At 40.5% G+C, this 14,516-nt stretch overlaps 1 protein-coding gene across 1 annotated transcript in view; it reads left to right on the top strand.

Moving 5' to 3' along the window:
* The window catches only part of MAP10 (microtubule associated protein 10), a 53,521-nt gene extending 40,534 nt beyond the window's left edge, over positions 1-12,987 (top strand). Inside the window, exon 3 of the mRNA XM_061161476.1 lies at positions 12,789-12,987. The gene's annotated coding sequence lies outside the window, so the exon portion shown is untranslated. The remainder of the gene's footprint in view (positions 1-12,788) is intronic.
* The last annotated feature ends 1,529 nt before the right edge of the window (positions 12,988-14,516 follow it).

Genomic DNA, 14,516 nt, shown 5'->3' with positions numbered 1-14,516 from the left:
GTCTTCAAAATTCTCTTTTTAGGTTTTTACTTTAGTAATGGGTTTTAATCCTTGATGTAGTTCATAAATTACTACATGCTTACAAATACATCCAAGTGGAGGTGATACATTGTGGGCCACATTTATTATTTTAAAAGAATTTTTTACCCTACTGCCAGTGTATCTACAGTATTAAAAGTGAAGTGAAAGTGTTAGTTTATCAGTTGTGTCCAACTCTTTGCGACCCCCAGGCTCCTCTGTCCATGGAATTCTCCAGGCAAGAGAACTGGAGTGGGTAGCCATTCCCTTCTCCAGGGGATCTTCCCAACTCAGGGACTGAACTCAGGTCTCCTGCATTGCAGGCAGATTTTCACTGTCTGAGACACCAGGGAAGTCTTGTGTAATTTAATCTATGTCCTCTGATATGAATTGGTTATGTTATAGCCTTATCTGAAAGGAAGAGGAAGAAGGGGGTGAGAAGTTTATATATGTTTATATATGTGTATATTTCTTATCCAGTGTGTGTATAAGCACATATATTCATGCACAAGTGCACATACACACACGGACAAAGATGTGTTTAAAATCCATTGAAATTCTTCAAATGGAGGATCCTTAAATATGTTAGAGAATTTTATACCCAAAGAGAGTTGTTATAGGTGACACGCACATTTTCTGCAATAAAATTACACAGCAATGGAAACATCCCAAAACATCGCTTTTCAAGATGCTCTTTCCACATAACAAATTTCTTTTGTAAAGAAGCAGTTACTTTCTCTTTAAGAAAATAAGCACACAAAAAAAACACACCTTTTTTCCACTGAAGGGTAGATTGTGTGTGTGTGTGTTTCCTTTATTAAATGATATCTTGGCTGTAGTATTGCAACAATCTTCAAATTAAGCCTGCTTGTAAAGGGCTGTCTCCAGTCTGCTCTCTGTACTACTTTCACAATAGCTTACGTAAAATAACCTGGACCAGCACCCCGCTCCATCTCTCATTAAGAAAAACCTTCCCTGATTTGCAGTTGGCTTCAGAAGGAGTGCTAATGTCCTTGGGTGCTAAGTTGCTTCAGTCTAACTCTTTGCGACCCCATTGACTGTAGCCCGCCAGGCTACTCTGTCCATGGGAATCTCCAGGCAAGAATACTGGAGTGTGTTGCTATGCCCTCCTCCAGGGGATCTTCCTGACACAGGGGTCTCCTGAATTGGCAAGAGGGTTTTTTTTTTTACCACTAGCGCCACCTAGGAAGCCCAGCTAACCTCCTTTGTTGTTCTTCAGTCGCTCAGTGGTGTCGGACTATTTGAGACCCCATGGACTGCAACACGCCAGGCCTCCCTGTCCCTCACTATCCCCCGAGGTTTGCCCAATTTCATGTCCATTGAATCAGTGATGCCATCCAGCCCTCTCATTCTCTCACGCCCTCTTCTCCTTCTGCCCTCAATCTTTCCCAGGATCAGGGACTTTTCCAGTGAGTTGGCTGTTCACATCAGGTGACCAAAATACTGGAGCTTCAGCTTCAACATCAGTCCTTCCAATGAGTATTCAGGGTTGATTTCCCTTAAGGTTGACTGGTTTGATCTCTTTGCTGTGCAGGGGACCCTCAGGAGTCTTCTCCAGCACCGCAGTTTGAAAGCATCAGTCCTTCGGCTCTCTGCCCTCTTTACAGTCCAGCTCTCACAACCATACATGACCACTGGGAAGACCACAGCCTTGACTATACAGACTTTTATTGGCAAAGTAATGTCTCTGCTTTTCAACACACTTGTCTAGGTTTGTCATCACTTTCCCGATAAGAAGCAATCATCTTCTGAAGATTTTTCTGCCGACGCTAACCTCCTTAGCATGTGTAAAATCCTTCACAGACACTCAGGGTCATTTCCAGACATTCCTAGTTATGTACTATAGGTTGCAGTCTTCCTTCTTTTTCACTGCTCTCTGGATATGGAGCAACTTTCAGATCTCTGCATATTTGCATATACTGTACTCCTTTGTCCAGAATATTCTTCTTCGTTTTTCTAGGAAGTTTCTACTTAGCCCTTCAAGACCCAGTGTAGATAGCTTTCCTGGGGAAATTGTCATGACTGTCACAGAGAGAGCTGCTTTTTCCCCCACCTTTGCAACCATTCTTCTTATCCCATTTGATGTTGTGTAATCTGCTGGCAAGATAAATCTGCTTCCCTGATTAGACAGTGAACAGCTTGACTGGTTTAACTCATCTCTGATCCCCTGCACTTGATTAAAAGGGCCTGGGACCAGGTAGAAACTAAGTAATTGTTGCCATATTCACAAATGAAGCAGGCAGATAGTGACATACAAAGAAAATATGTCACAGCAAATTCTTAAATGTTTTACTTAAATGTTTACAGTTCCTTTTATGATAAAGCCAAAAGGAAATCAAATGAGGCCAGGTCATCAAAGATCGGGGAGTCCATTTTCATTCGTAGATTCTTCCAGAAAGAGAAAGATGACAGTTCTCATCCTAGCCTGCAGCTGCTTTTAGCTTGAGTTGCCTTGTTTTCAGGATTATGTATGATGATCAACTGCTAGAATTCAAAAATGAGCAGTGAGATTAACTGATGACTGAGGATTAATTTAAACACACAGTATTAAGTTAAGCGAGGGTAAGATATTTTATTTTCCCAAAATTTGAAGTATTATTTATGGTGTTATCAGCAGTATAACTAGGAATAATAGATTGAAATTAAGAAAAGGCCATTTTCAGAGGAAGACAAGAAAAATTCTCTAGACAGTGAGACCTACTAGACTGTGAAATAGGCTTTCAAGTAAAGTGATGGAAACACAGGCCCAGGAGACATTCTAAACAAAGGGACAGTGGACTCAGAAGTGCTTTGCAGAGGAGCACTAGCTGGGTAGCTGAGTATGATAGCTGGAGCAGCAAGGGGCCTGGGGTTTGGGATGACGACCAGCTGTGGCCCACAGACGGGCTGCATGCTCAGAAAGGAGGAGGGTGGGCTGAGATCCAGGGATGCTGAGGAGGGTTTGCGAAGGAGGAGAGAAGCAAAGACAGCATCAGTAATGGAAGAGGAACACAAGTGTCAGAATTAACATGGTACGCAGACGGTTATTTTCAGGTTTGTAGACAAGGCAGCTAGAACCAGCACTGACAATGGGAAAAACAGTTTGGGTGGAAACAGTCAGCTAGATCAAAGAGGAGCCTAACAGATGAGAGGAGTTTATTCTTGATTTGATGGGTAATGGGGAGCAGGAGCTGATCCCTGAACTGGGAATGAGCCTGATGCCCTGGGTACAGTCTCTTTCCTTGGAAGCAGGATAGAACAGGTGTGACTTGTTTCTGGTAACCCAGGATCTGGCAGAGAGTGAATATTTGCTGAACATCTGTTGAATGAAGTAGAGAATGAACAGATAAGAGTTACATAATCAAAGCATAGTTGTAACGATTCGTTTGATTGAGGGGGTGGGGTGCAGGGCAAATGAGGAGAGAGAAGCTAGAGTCGGGACAACCATTGAGAAGCCCCACAGAGTGCAGCTCTCAAACACTTCTGTCCAGATGAGAAATTCGTGCTGTGTTGTGACTCAGCTTACACACAAACCCCCATACTTGCATACACATGTGCGCCACAAAACAATACACAAAATAACAGTACTCATCACAAGAGTATGGTATGGTTTGAGCTTCCCAGGTGGCACTGATGGTGAAGAACCCACCTGCCAATGCAGGCAACATAAGAGACTCGGGTTTGATCCCTGGGTTGGGAAGATCCCCTGGAGGAGGAACTGGCAACCGACTCCACAGTCTTCTTGCCTGGGAAATCCCATGGACAGTGGAGCCTGGTGGGCTACAGTTCATAGGGTCGCAAAGAGTCGGACATAGCTGAAGCAACTTAGCATGCATGCATGATATGGTTTGAAATTATTTTTTGTATTCTGTTTCATTTCATTTCTTTTTTTTTTAGTGCTGACTGGGATACACTAAACTGATTTCATGACTGGCTGATACTAGTGTGTCACAACCTATGGTTTGAAAAGCTCTGATCTGGAGATAAATAATCAATTAATTTTAATCAAATGAGACACAATAAGGAGAATACATTCTTGAAGAACATAGTAAAGTACAGCTTTTCTCAAAGTGGGACATTTCCAGCAGCTGACCAGAGGGTCACCCCATCGAAATGCAATACATGTGGAGGAAAGGCACTGTTACTTCAAACAAACTGTGAAAAATGGTCCATTTGAACTTTTCAAGGCCTGTGTTGGACTCTTATATGCTTCAAAATACAGAATTCAGAACATTTTTAGGAAATTTACTAGAGACTATTAGTATGGGAATCAGTTAAATACCCATTAGATGTTTCAATAATGCAGAATAACACCAGCATACTGCAGAAATCTCAAAAGAAAGAGTAATTATTTTTATTTTTGGCAGAAATATATTGTGGGCCTCTAATCTTAGACAAAGTTGAATTGAATTTGTGGGTTAAACATTGACCACACTGAGCTTTTCATATTTCATTTTTTTTTTTTTTTTGATGGCAATCTCTTCTTCCAATCTTTTAAAGTTCCTGTGGTCCAAATCTCTTGGGTAAATATGTTTAAATTGTTCTAGGTTTCTGTTGTTTTTAGCACTGGCAGACATAGAAAGCCATTTTGCTCTCTTAGCTTCCAAATGGGTCTGTGGATCTAATTCTCCTTTCGTTTCTTAATAGGTTTAGAATAATCCTCTCTGGCACTGGTTTCTCTCCTGATACAATAGTAAAAGAGCATCATACTTCCCTTCATCCCTCCAACAGACAATAATATCTCCTTTTCCTTTCTTGTCCTTAATTAACCTTGTTTATACTCCTAGGGACCCTTATCTGCCTTCCGGGTAGTTTTGTAAGAAAACCACCTATGTCCACACCTCATTTGTCTCAGGAAAGTCCCTTGGGAAGCCTTGCTGGCAGTCACTCCATCCTTTGGAAGCTTTTCTTCAGTCTTGGCTTCCCTTCTGGGTCTTAATTATGTGTTTCCCCAAATTCTTCAGCTTTCTCATAGGCACATGGATGGCAGTGCAGTGAGGGGGTTCAATTAATGGATCCTCTAAGAAAGAAGACTTTTATAATCCACTGTGTTTGCATTTTTTTTTAAAGGCAAAGCAAAATATTTCTTATAAGACATGGGAAACAATGTTGGTTTACTTCACAGGCCCAGGGTGGAGAGGTTGTCCTTTACGTGCATACTAAGTTGCTTCAGTCATGTTTGACTCTGCGACGGTATGGACTATAGCCTGTGAGGTGCCTCTGTCCATAGGATTCTCCAGGCAAGAGTATCGGAGTGGGTTGCCATGCCCTCCTCCAGGGCATCTCCCAGACTGAGGGACTGAACCCACATCTCCTGCACCGGCAGTTGGGTTCTTTACCACTAGCTCCACCAGGTTGTCCTTTATCACCCTCTTTAAGAAGCGCATGATGGAAGTGTTGAATCCTTGTGTGGCAGAACTGGAGGAGTGTGGGTTTAGAGGTGGACACACGGGTTTTCACGCTGAATCTGCCACTTAAAATTGGCTCTGTGACTTTCACTGGCCACTTAGTCACTCTGAGCCCTGGCTTCTTCATCTGTAAAATAAGTGCAGCACTATTTACTTTAATAGAATAAAGGATTAAATGAGGCCATGCTTATTAGGTGCCTAGTACTGTAGTGGTTCTCAAACTTGATGTCTATCATAATCACCTATGAATTGCTAAAGAGCAGAAGCATCTCATCCTCTGTCGTCCCCTTCTTCTCCCACCTTCAATCCTTCCCAGCATCAGGGTCTTTTCCAATGAGTCAGCTCTTATCATCAGGTGGCCAAAGTACTGGAGTTTCAGCTTCTGCATCAGTCATTCCAGTGAACACTCAGAACTGATCTCCTCCAGGATGGACTGGTTGGATCTCCTTGCAAACCAAGGGATTCTCAAGAGTCTTCTCCAACACCACAGTTCAAAACCATGAATTCTTTGGTGCTCAGCTTTCTTTATACTCAACTCTCACATCCATACTTGACTACTAGAAAAACCATAACCTTGACTAGATGGACATTTGTTGGCAAAGTAATGTCTCTGCTTTTTAATATGCTGTCTAGGTTGGTCATAACTTTCCTTCCAAGGAGTAAGAGTCTTTTAATTTCATGGCTGCAGTCACCATCTGCAGTGATTTTGGAACCCCAAAAAATTAAGTCATCCACTGTTTCCCCACCTATTTGCCATGAAGTGATCGGACAAGATGCCATGATCTTAGTTTTCCAAATGTTGAGTTTTAAGCCAACTTTTTCACTCTCCTCTTGCACTTTCATCAATAGGCTCTTTAGTTCTTCACTTTCTGCCATAAGGGTGGTGTCATCTGCATATCTGAGGTTATTGATATTTCTCCCAGCAATCTTGATTCCAGCTTGTGCTTCTTCCAGCCCAGCATTTCTCATGATGTACTCTACATATAAGTTAAATAAGCAGGGTGACAATATACAGCCTTGATGTACTCCTTTCCTAAGTTGGAACCAGTCTGTTGTTCCATGTCCAGTTCTAAGTGTTGCTTCCTGACCTGCATACAGATTTCTCAAGAGGCAGGTCAGGTGGTCTGGTAGTCCCATCTCTTTCAGAATTTTCCACAGTTTGTTGTGATCCACACAGTCAAAGGCTTTGGCATAGTCAATAAAGCAGAAATTGATGTTTTTCTGGAACTCTCTTGCTTTTTTGATGATCCAACAGATGTTGGCAATTTGATCTCTGGTTCCTCTGCCTTTTCTAAAACCAGCTTGAACATCTGGAAGTTCACGGTTCACGTATTGCTGAAACCTGGCTTGGAGAATTTTGAGCATTACTTTACTAGTGTGTAAGATGAGTGCAATTGTGTGGTAGTTTGAGCATTCTTTGGCATTGCCTTTCTTTGGGATTGGAATGAAAACTGACCTTTTCCAGTCCTGTGGCCACTGCTGAGTTTTCCAAATTTGCTGGCATATTGAGTGTAGCACTTTCACAGCATCTTTTAGGATTTGAAATAGCTCAACTGGAATTCCATCACCTCCACTAGCTTTGTTCGTAGTGATGCTTCCTAAGGCCCACTTGACTTCACATTCCAGGATGTCTGGCTCTAAGTGAGTGATCACACCGTTGTGATTATCTAGGTCGTGAACATGTTTTTTGTATAGTTCTGTGTATTTGTTCAATCTCTTCTTAATATCTTCTGTTTCTGTTAGGTCCATAATATTTCTGTCCTTTATTGTGCCCATCTTTGCATGAAATGTTCCCTTGATATCTCTAATTTTCTTGAAGAGATCTCTAGTCTTTCCCATTCTATTGTTTTCCTCTATTTTTTTACACTGATCACTGAGGAAGGCCTTCTTATTTCTCCTGGCTATTCTTTGGAACTCTGCATTCAAATGGGCATATCTTTCCTTTTCTCCTTTGCTTGTCTCTTCTCTTCTTTTCACAGCTATTTATAAGGTCTCCTCAGACAGCCATTTTACTTTTTTGCATTTCTTTTTCTTGGGGATGGTTTTGATCCCTGTATCCTGTATAATGTCCTGAACCTCTGTCCATAGTTCATCAGGCACTCTGTCTTTCAGATCTAGTCCCTTAAATCTATTTCTCACTTCCACTGTATAATCATAAGGGATTTGATTTAGGTCATACCTGAATGATCTACTGGTTTTCCCTACTTTCTTCAATTTAAGTCTAAATTTGGCAATAAGGAGTTCATGATTTGAGCCACAGTCTTGTGGCTTTGAGCTCCAGTCTTGTTTTTGTTGACTGTATAGAGCTTCTCCATCTTTGGCTGCAAAGAATATAACCAATCTGATTTCGGTGTTGACCATCCGGTGATGTCCATGTGTGGAGTCTTCTCCTATGTTGTTGAAAGAGGTTGTTTGCTATGACCAGTGCGTTCTCTTGGCAAAGCTCTGTTAGCCAGCCTTTGCCCTGCTTCATTCTGTGCTCCAAGGCCAAATTTGCCTGTTACTCCAGGTGTTTCTTGAGTTCCCACTTTTGCATTCCAGTCCCCTATAAGGAAAGGACGTCTTTTTTGGGTGTTAGTTCTAGATGCCCTCAAGGAAAACACTGATGCTCTCCTGAGGACTCCTACCTGTGTCTTGAGCTTCTTCCTTCTTCTAAGCCCACCTTTTTAGTGATTCCTTCTGGTAGAAAAGACCACTTCTGTCCTTTATGTGGATTCAAGCTTCCTCCAGCAGGTGAGCAGAGTAGGTCCACGTTTCCACCCATCGCAACAGTCTGTATTTCTGCTGGTGTCTCATGTCTTTCTTGCTACAGCTTCTCCTAAGACTACAGCAAAGTATCCTTCCCAGCATTCTTTCTGGGCTAGCATAGCCATGAACACTTTTGCGTATTCTCTTCCAGGGGCAAAAGCCTGACCTAAGTGCAATATGCTGGCTAGCTGCTTGTACCAAACTGTTTGGTTTTATAGGTTATAACTGCTCCTGGTATAGAATGTCAAATAGTTCTGTTAGCAATTCGGATTTGGCTTCTCACTGCTCAAAAATCAGTACAAGGAGGGAAGTGTGCATTGCAGGCGAATTCTTTAAGGAAAGGAGTTATACTGAAGGTAAATCTGTTTTATGTCTCTCACTCTACAGCTCTAGAAAACTGAGTTTGGGCCAGATAGTTCAACCTAGGTTCACAACTGTTGACCCATAATCGTCATCTTATAAATATTGATAGGAAAGTATATTCTTAATCTCAACTTGTAGCAAGTTTATTTTTATTAACTGTATTTCATAGTTTGTACTTTTTACCACATTATCATTCATATTCAATAATACTTTTAGAACATGGCATCCTTTTTCTTTTCTTTTTTAACATATCAAAACCCTATGTTATTTGTAGCTTTGATAGGAGTATCATCTTATTTTATTTATTTTATATCATGCCTCATTCCAAATAGTATACGGGCTTCTAGCTTCTTCTAAGGATGTAGAAATCTGGAAAGAGAGCAGCTCCCACTTTAACAACTGGAAAAAAGTCAGATAACCTCCAAAATCCTACCTTATCTTCAATTTCTCAGAGCACTTAAGGCACAGGGCAACCAAGGGTCTGAAACTTAAGGAAATACAGGGATTTCCAAGGAGTAATGATGGGTCATGAGCTTGAGTTTACTTGTGAGAGAGGAAAAAGAAGCTGCCATAGAATTAGTTTAAGTGATTTCAGCTACAATTTTAAACAAATTTCTAAAGGTTGAGTATTGCCTAGCATGAGAATGTAGAATCCCTGGGAGTCACAGATACAGGAGGAGTTCTCACTTACTCGCAGACCTCACTGTGGACTCACAGAGAATATTCAGGAAGGAGCAGGAGACCGAGGAGAGCTACTTTGTTTTCTATTTCTGAACATCCTCCAGCTCTTCACATGGATGGATCATCTTAACACTTGTCTCAACTTAAATGGAACCTCCTCAGAGAGGCCGTCCACGGCTATGTTACATAAAACACCTTTCCTATAACTTCTTTATTATATGTCTGGTTGATTTCTCCCTCAATGATAAACAGGAAAGTTCTTTTCCTTCCTGTGCTTGTTTATCCTGTTTCCGCATACCAAAATGTAAACTCTAAGACAGCATGGGCCATGTATTTCCTGTCATGTATAATTAAGTTGGTAATTTTTCTGAGGAGGATAAAGAATCTGCCTGCAATGCGGGAGACCCAGGTTCAAGCCCTGGGTCCGGAAGGTCCCCTGGAGAAGGGAACAGCTACCCACTCCAGTATTCTTGCCTGGAGAATTCCATGGACAGAGGAGCCTGGCAGGCGGCATTCCTTGAAAGAGTCAGACATATCTGAGTGACTAACACTGCTACTACTACTACAGAGGAAGATTTAATATTATTCTTTTCTCTCTTTTACTTTATACTATGAGAATTTCAAACATACATGAAAATGGGGAACAGTGAAATTATTCTTTACACCCATTACCCAGCTTCAATATAATTGATGTATGGCTAGTCTTACTTTGGGGCTTACCTGGTAGCTCAGACGGTAAAGAATCCGCCTGCAATGCAGGAGACCTGAGTTCGATCTGAGTTGGGAAGATCCCCTGGAGGAGGGCATGGCAACCCACTCCAGTATTCTTGCCTGGAGAATCCCATGGACAGAGGGGCCTGGCGGACTACAGTCCATGAGGCCGCAAAGAGCCAGACCCGACAGAGCAACTAAGTACAGCACAGTCTTACTTTATCAATGCCACCTTCCCTTCCTCCCAAGTGAAAAATTTTAAGGCAAATCCCAGACACATTATTTCACCTATAAATATGTCAATACATGATGTTAGAGATAAGAACACTTTCTTTGACATAACCACGGTACCGTTTTAACACCTAAAGAATTTAAAATTTTTTCTTAATTTCATTTAATTGTCTGTAATTAATAGTTGGTTTGTTCAAATAAAGATCAAAGTCCACCACCGCATTTGGGGAACATGTAATTGTTTCCCTTCCTCTGTTGTTTTTTTAACTGGCATTCATTTGTCAAAAAAATCTGATCATCTATTCTATAGACTTTTCTATGTACTGTATATGAATGGTTGCATCTTTTTTATTCCATATATTTTTTGAAATGGAAGCATAATTCATGTATCATAAAATTCACACTTTCAGGGTATATAATTGAGTTTTAGTATATTCACACAGTTGTATAACTGTCAACATTATCTAATCGCAAAACTTTTTTTAAAACCCCAAACTAGGGAGTCCCTGGTGTCTGTTGGATTTGGCATGTTCCCTACTGAGTCCTGGGTTTATTCCCTGAGAGCTGAGATCCTGCAAGCCACATGTCATGTGACAAAACAAACAGACTCAAATGGTAGTCACGCTCCATCACCCCTCCCCCTGGCCTTGGGAACCACTAGTCTCCTTTCTGCCTCTATAGTGCATATTTTGGACATTTGTATGAAAGAAAGCATACAATATATGGTTCTTTGTGACGGACTTCTTTCACTCAACATAAATTTTCAAGATTTATTTATGTTGTAGCATGTGTCACTAATCATCCCTTGTTATGGCTGGATAATAATTAATAATTAATTTAAAATATATTTCAAAATAAAACAACAGTTTCATTGTGTTGTAATTCTTTAATAACTGTCAAGCCATCCATTCACTTATTCATTTAACAAATATGTATTGAATACTTACTCTGTACCAGGTATTAAGCTAAGTGCTGGGGACATAGTGGTGATAAAGACAAGAAGGGTCTCCTTTCCTCTTAGGAAGTAAATGACAACTCAGATCCAAGCAGAAGATGAAAATGGGATCACCAGCATATCCCATTCACGACCATTCTGGACAAATAGGTGTAGTATCACTAGGACATGTCCTGGCTCACAGTGAGTTCTTAGGAGAAGTAGAAAGCATTTCCAAGTAGTTTCCTGTGTTTTTCTCCTTTGTCTTCATCACTTGGTGCCTCATTTCTCCAAGAATTCCAGAGTAGCCTTTCAATACCTTTAGTAGGCCCTTTTCACTTTTCCCATCTTTTCTATTTATTGTCTTCCTCCCCATTTCCTCTAAGAAAAGCACGATGTTTCCTTATTTAATCGGTTCATTTCTTGAATGTGGAGGGCAGGATAGGATGTAGGAATACATTAAGAAAGCCACCAGAGGATGGTACAATCTGGGAGACTCTGGGGCTTCCCTTACTCATCAGTGTCTGATATTTCATATTTAAACAGTCTTGCTCCACAAAGGTGTATACTCTGGCTGAAATGTAAATACCCCTGGGGAAATCATATTTTTGAGTCTTATACATCCTTTCTGTATTGGGGTGAATGAGTTTATTTAATTCTTTTTAGAGAGAATGGGTTTGGGGTAGGAAAAAGAAAAATTGTGAGCAGTAGATAACTGAAATTATTTGGGGAGGAGGTAGAGAAGGGAGGTGAAAGTTACCACCATTACAAAAGAGAAACAAGTCAGTTTTTCAAGCTGAGTTGAATTGACTTTACTTTCAAACTGTATTGCTAAATTCCTGTAAAATGTTCTCTAAACATGACACAAAAAATTAAAATTAACCTGATGATAGGTACTCAAATTTCACTGAATGTAACACTTGGGATTATATGTAACACTAGGATTATATGAACATATTTCGAATTCCTCTGTACACGTTCAGGGCCTCTTATGTATTCCTTCCTGTAAATCCTTTTCCATCTCTGTCTTAAGGGTGAGAATTCCTGGCGTTCTGAATACAGACTAGTAAAGTCAGTGGACCCAAAATCAAAATTTAAGAAGAACATGAAAAGATTTTGGAATGATCAAAGCAGCATTAAAATTTAGAGACAGGTACTTGTTAGAATATGATACACTAAGATATACCGTGCCCTTCTGGGTCAATTCTTGCATCATACACACGAACCTAGGTGTTTCTGTACCAGTATTCTCATTGTCCTCAACAATAGCGGTCAGGTTTTAGCCATGCATTTCATTTCAGTAGGATGGTTATAATCATTTTTTTCAATTTCACCTGATTAATTTCAATGATAGATTTTACACTCATGTTAAACAATAAGGTTTTTAATATGAAAGAGATGCCTTAACAAACCCCGTCTCTAAATGAATAGCAGTTGTGTAAAATTGTCTGTGATACCATCCCATATAAAATATGTGGACATAACAATTACAGACCATCTGTTATACTGGCATCTTGCTTGTACAGGAATGAAATTTCAATTAAGTTTTATTATCAGGAAGTGTAAATGACAGATCCCATACGAAAGTCCATAGCCAGTAAACTGTCTAAATAAAGAGTGGGATGTCATACAGTTAATGAGTTGGATCAGGTTCCCTGATTACAGACTTTGTAAATAACGTGTTTGTTCACTAGGTCTTAAAAATGCGCACTGTTGGTAAGTGTGGCAGTTGTTTTTAAAGAGATGCCCATATGGAAGGTAAATCAGAACGGCTGTGCAACACCATCCAGAGTCGTCTGGTTAATGTTGATTCACCACTTCAGCTGGGGAGACTGAAATTAAATCCTGCATTTGATAAATGGATGATATGAAAGGAGAGGAACACAACTCATATCTCAACAGCCGCTAATAAATTCTGATTTGCTGGGAGTCATGTATCCATTGCCTGAAGACCGGTTCACAGCTCTGAGGAACTGATGTCATGATGTAACAGTGGTTAGACTGTGGTCGAATCGTCCCAGGAGGGCGAACGTCTGACACTGTCAGCAAGTCTCAGGACCAGGGTCTGGATTATGAATGGGAGAACAAATAGGCTTGTGAGTTTTAGCAGTGAAATGTGTCTCATCACTCAACGAACAAGGTCCTCATTTCCTAATCTGTCACTGTTATTCATGTCTTTTATTGATGAAGACAGTCAAGAAAAGAGAAATCACACCAAAATTGTACTTGTTCAAGTAGTAACTTGGAGAGTTGTCAAAAGAAGTCTAATTTTCATTCCCATAAAACAAGCTAAAAAATAATCTCAAGCCATTTCTCTTTCATGCTCTTCTGAAAAACATAGAATTAAGTAGAGTTGTAATTCATCATAGAAGCCATAACCCACAGCTGCAGACCCTTGGAAAGTTATCTGAACTCTTCCCAGACATTTGCTGAGTAATGTCTGTGTGATTCAGCAGCCAGACTCCTGCCCTGGACAGGACTTGCCAGAGGCATCTGCAGCCTTGGTGACCTATCCCCTCCGGGCCCAGACTCTTCCACATTCCAAGGCTCCTGAGTGGATATCCTGTCCGAAAAAGTTAAGTCTCCAGTGACTTTTACTGCTAATCTGCTCTTCTAGCTCTTAATGGAGAGTGGTTTTTTCTTTTCCTTTCTGGTATTGCCTTTGGAAAGAGAATGGGCGGATGACAAGAGCAAGGAAAGTAAGCTTTTCACTTGGATGGAGGCTAAGTGAACACTTTTTTGGCCGTAAGGCAGAGAACGTAGTACATTATATACATGGCCCTGACGCTGTGACTAGCACTGGTGTGTACCAGGAGGCAAGTATCAAGACTGCAGGTGAGTTTTGACTAATTTTTAAGATTTTTTTTTTATGGTGATGTACTAAGAGTGAAATGTACATATCTTACATTCAGTCATTTTTGACAAATGTCCATGTAATTCACCTTATCAATATACAGAAACATCTATCACACTAGCAGATCCCCTTGTTCCCTTTTCCATTAGTCCCTCTGCTGCAACCCACCCCTTCCATACAACCACTGACCTGATTTTGACCAACACAGATTCATTATTCCTATTGCAGATGACAAACAAATGAAATTGTACAATTGTGCTCTTTTATGTGAGGCCTCATGAAGAAGGCGCTCCTTCTGTGAGAGAGTTTGAAGGGTTAATCCATGTTGCATGTAGCACATATCAATCATTCACCCATTTCTATGGATGAGAACTGTATTCTGCTACATAAAAATAAACCAACAGAGAGCTGATCTATTTTTCTATTAATGGACTTGCTGCTTCTAGTTTGGAACTATTATGCATATAGAAGCTATGAATATTCTCATTTAAAATTTTTGTGGGTGTTTTACTTCTGTTGGCTTAATGTCTAGGAGTGGGATTACTGGGTTACGGGATAGATGTATATT

Source organism: Dama dama, chromosome 15, assembly GCF_033118175.1.
Source record: "Dama dama isolate Ldn47 chromosome 15, ASM3311817v1, whole genome shotgun sequence".
In the NCBI taxonomy this organism is placed as follows: domain Eukaryota; kingdom Metazoa; phylum Chordata; class Mammalia; order Artiodactyla; family Cervidae; genus Dama; species Dama dama.
Note: the sequence above shows the minus strand (reverse complement) of the source record. Positions and strands in the feature narration are given on the sequence as shown.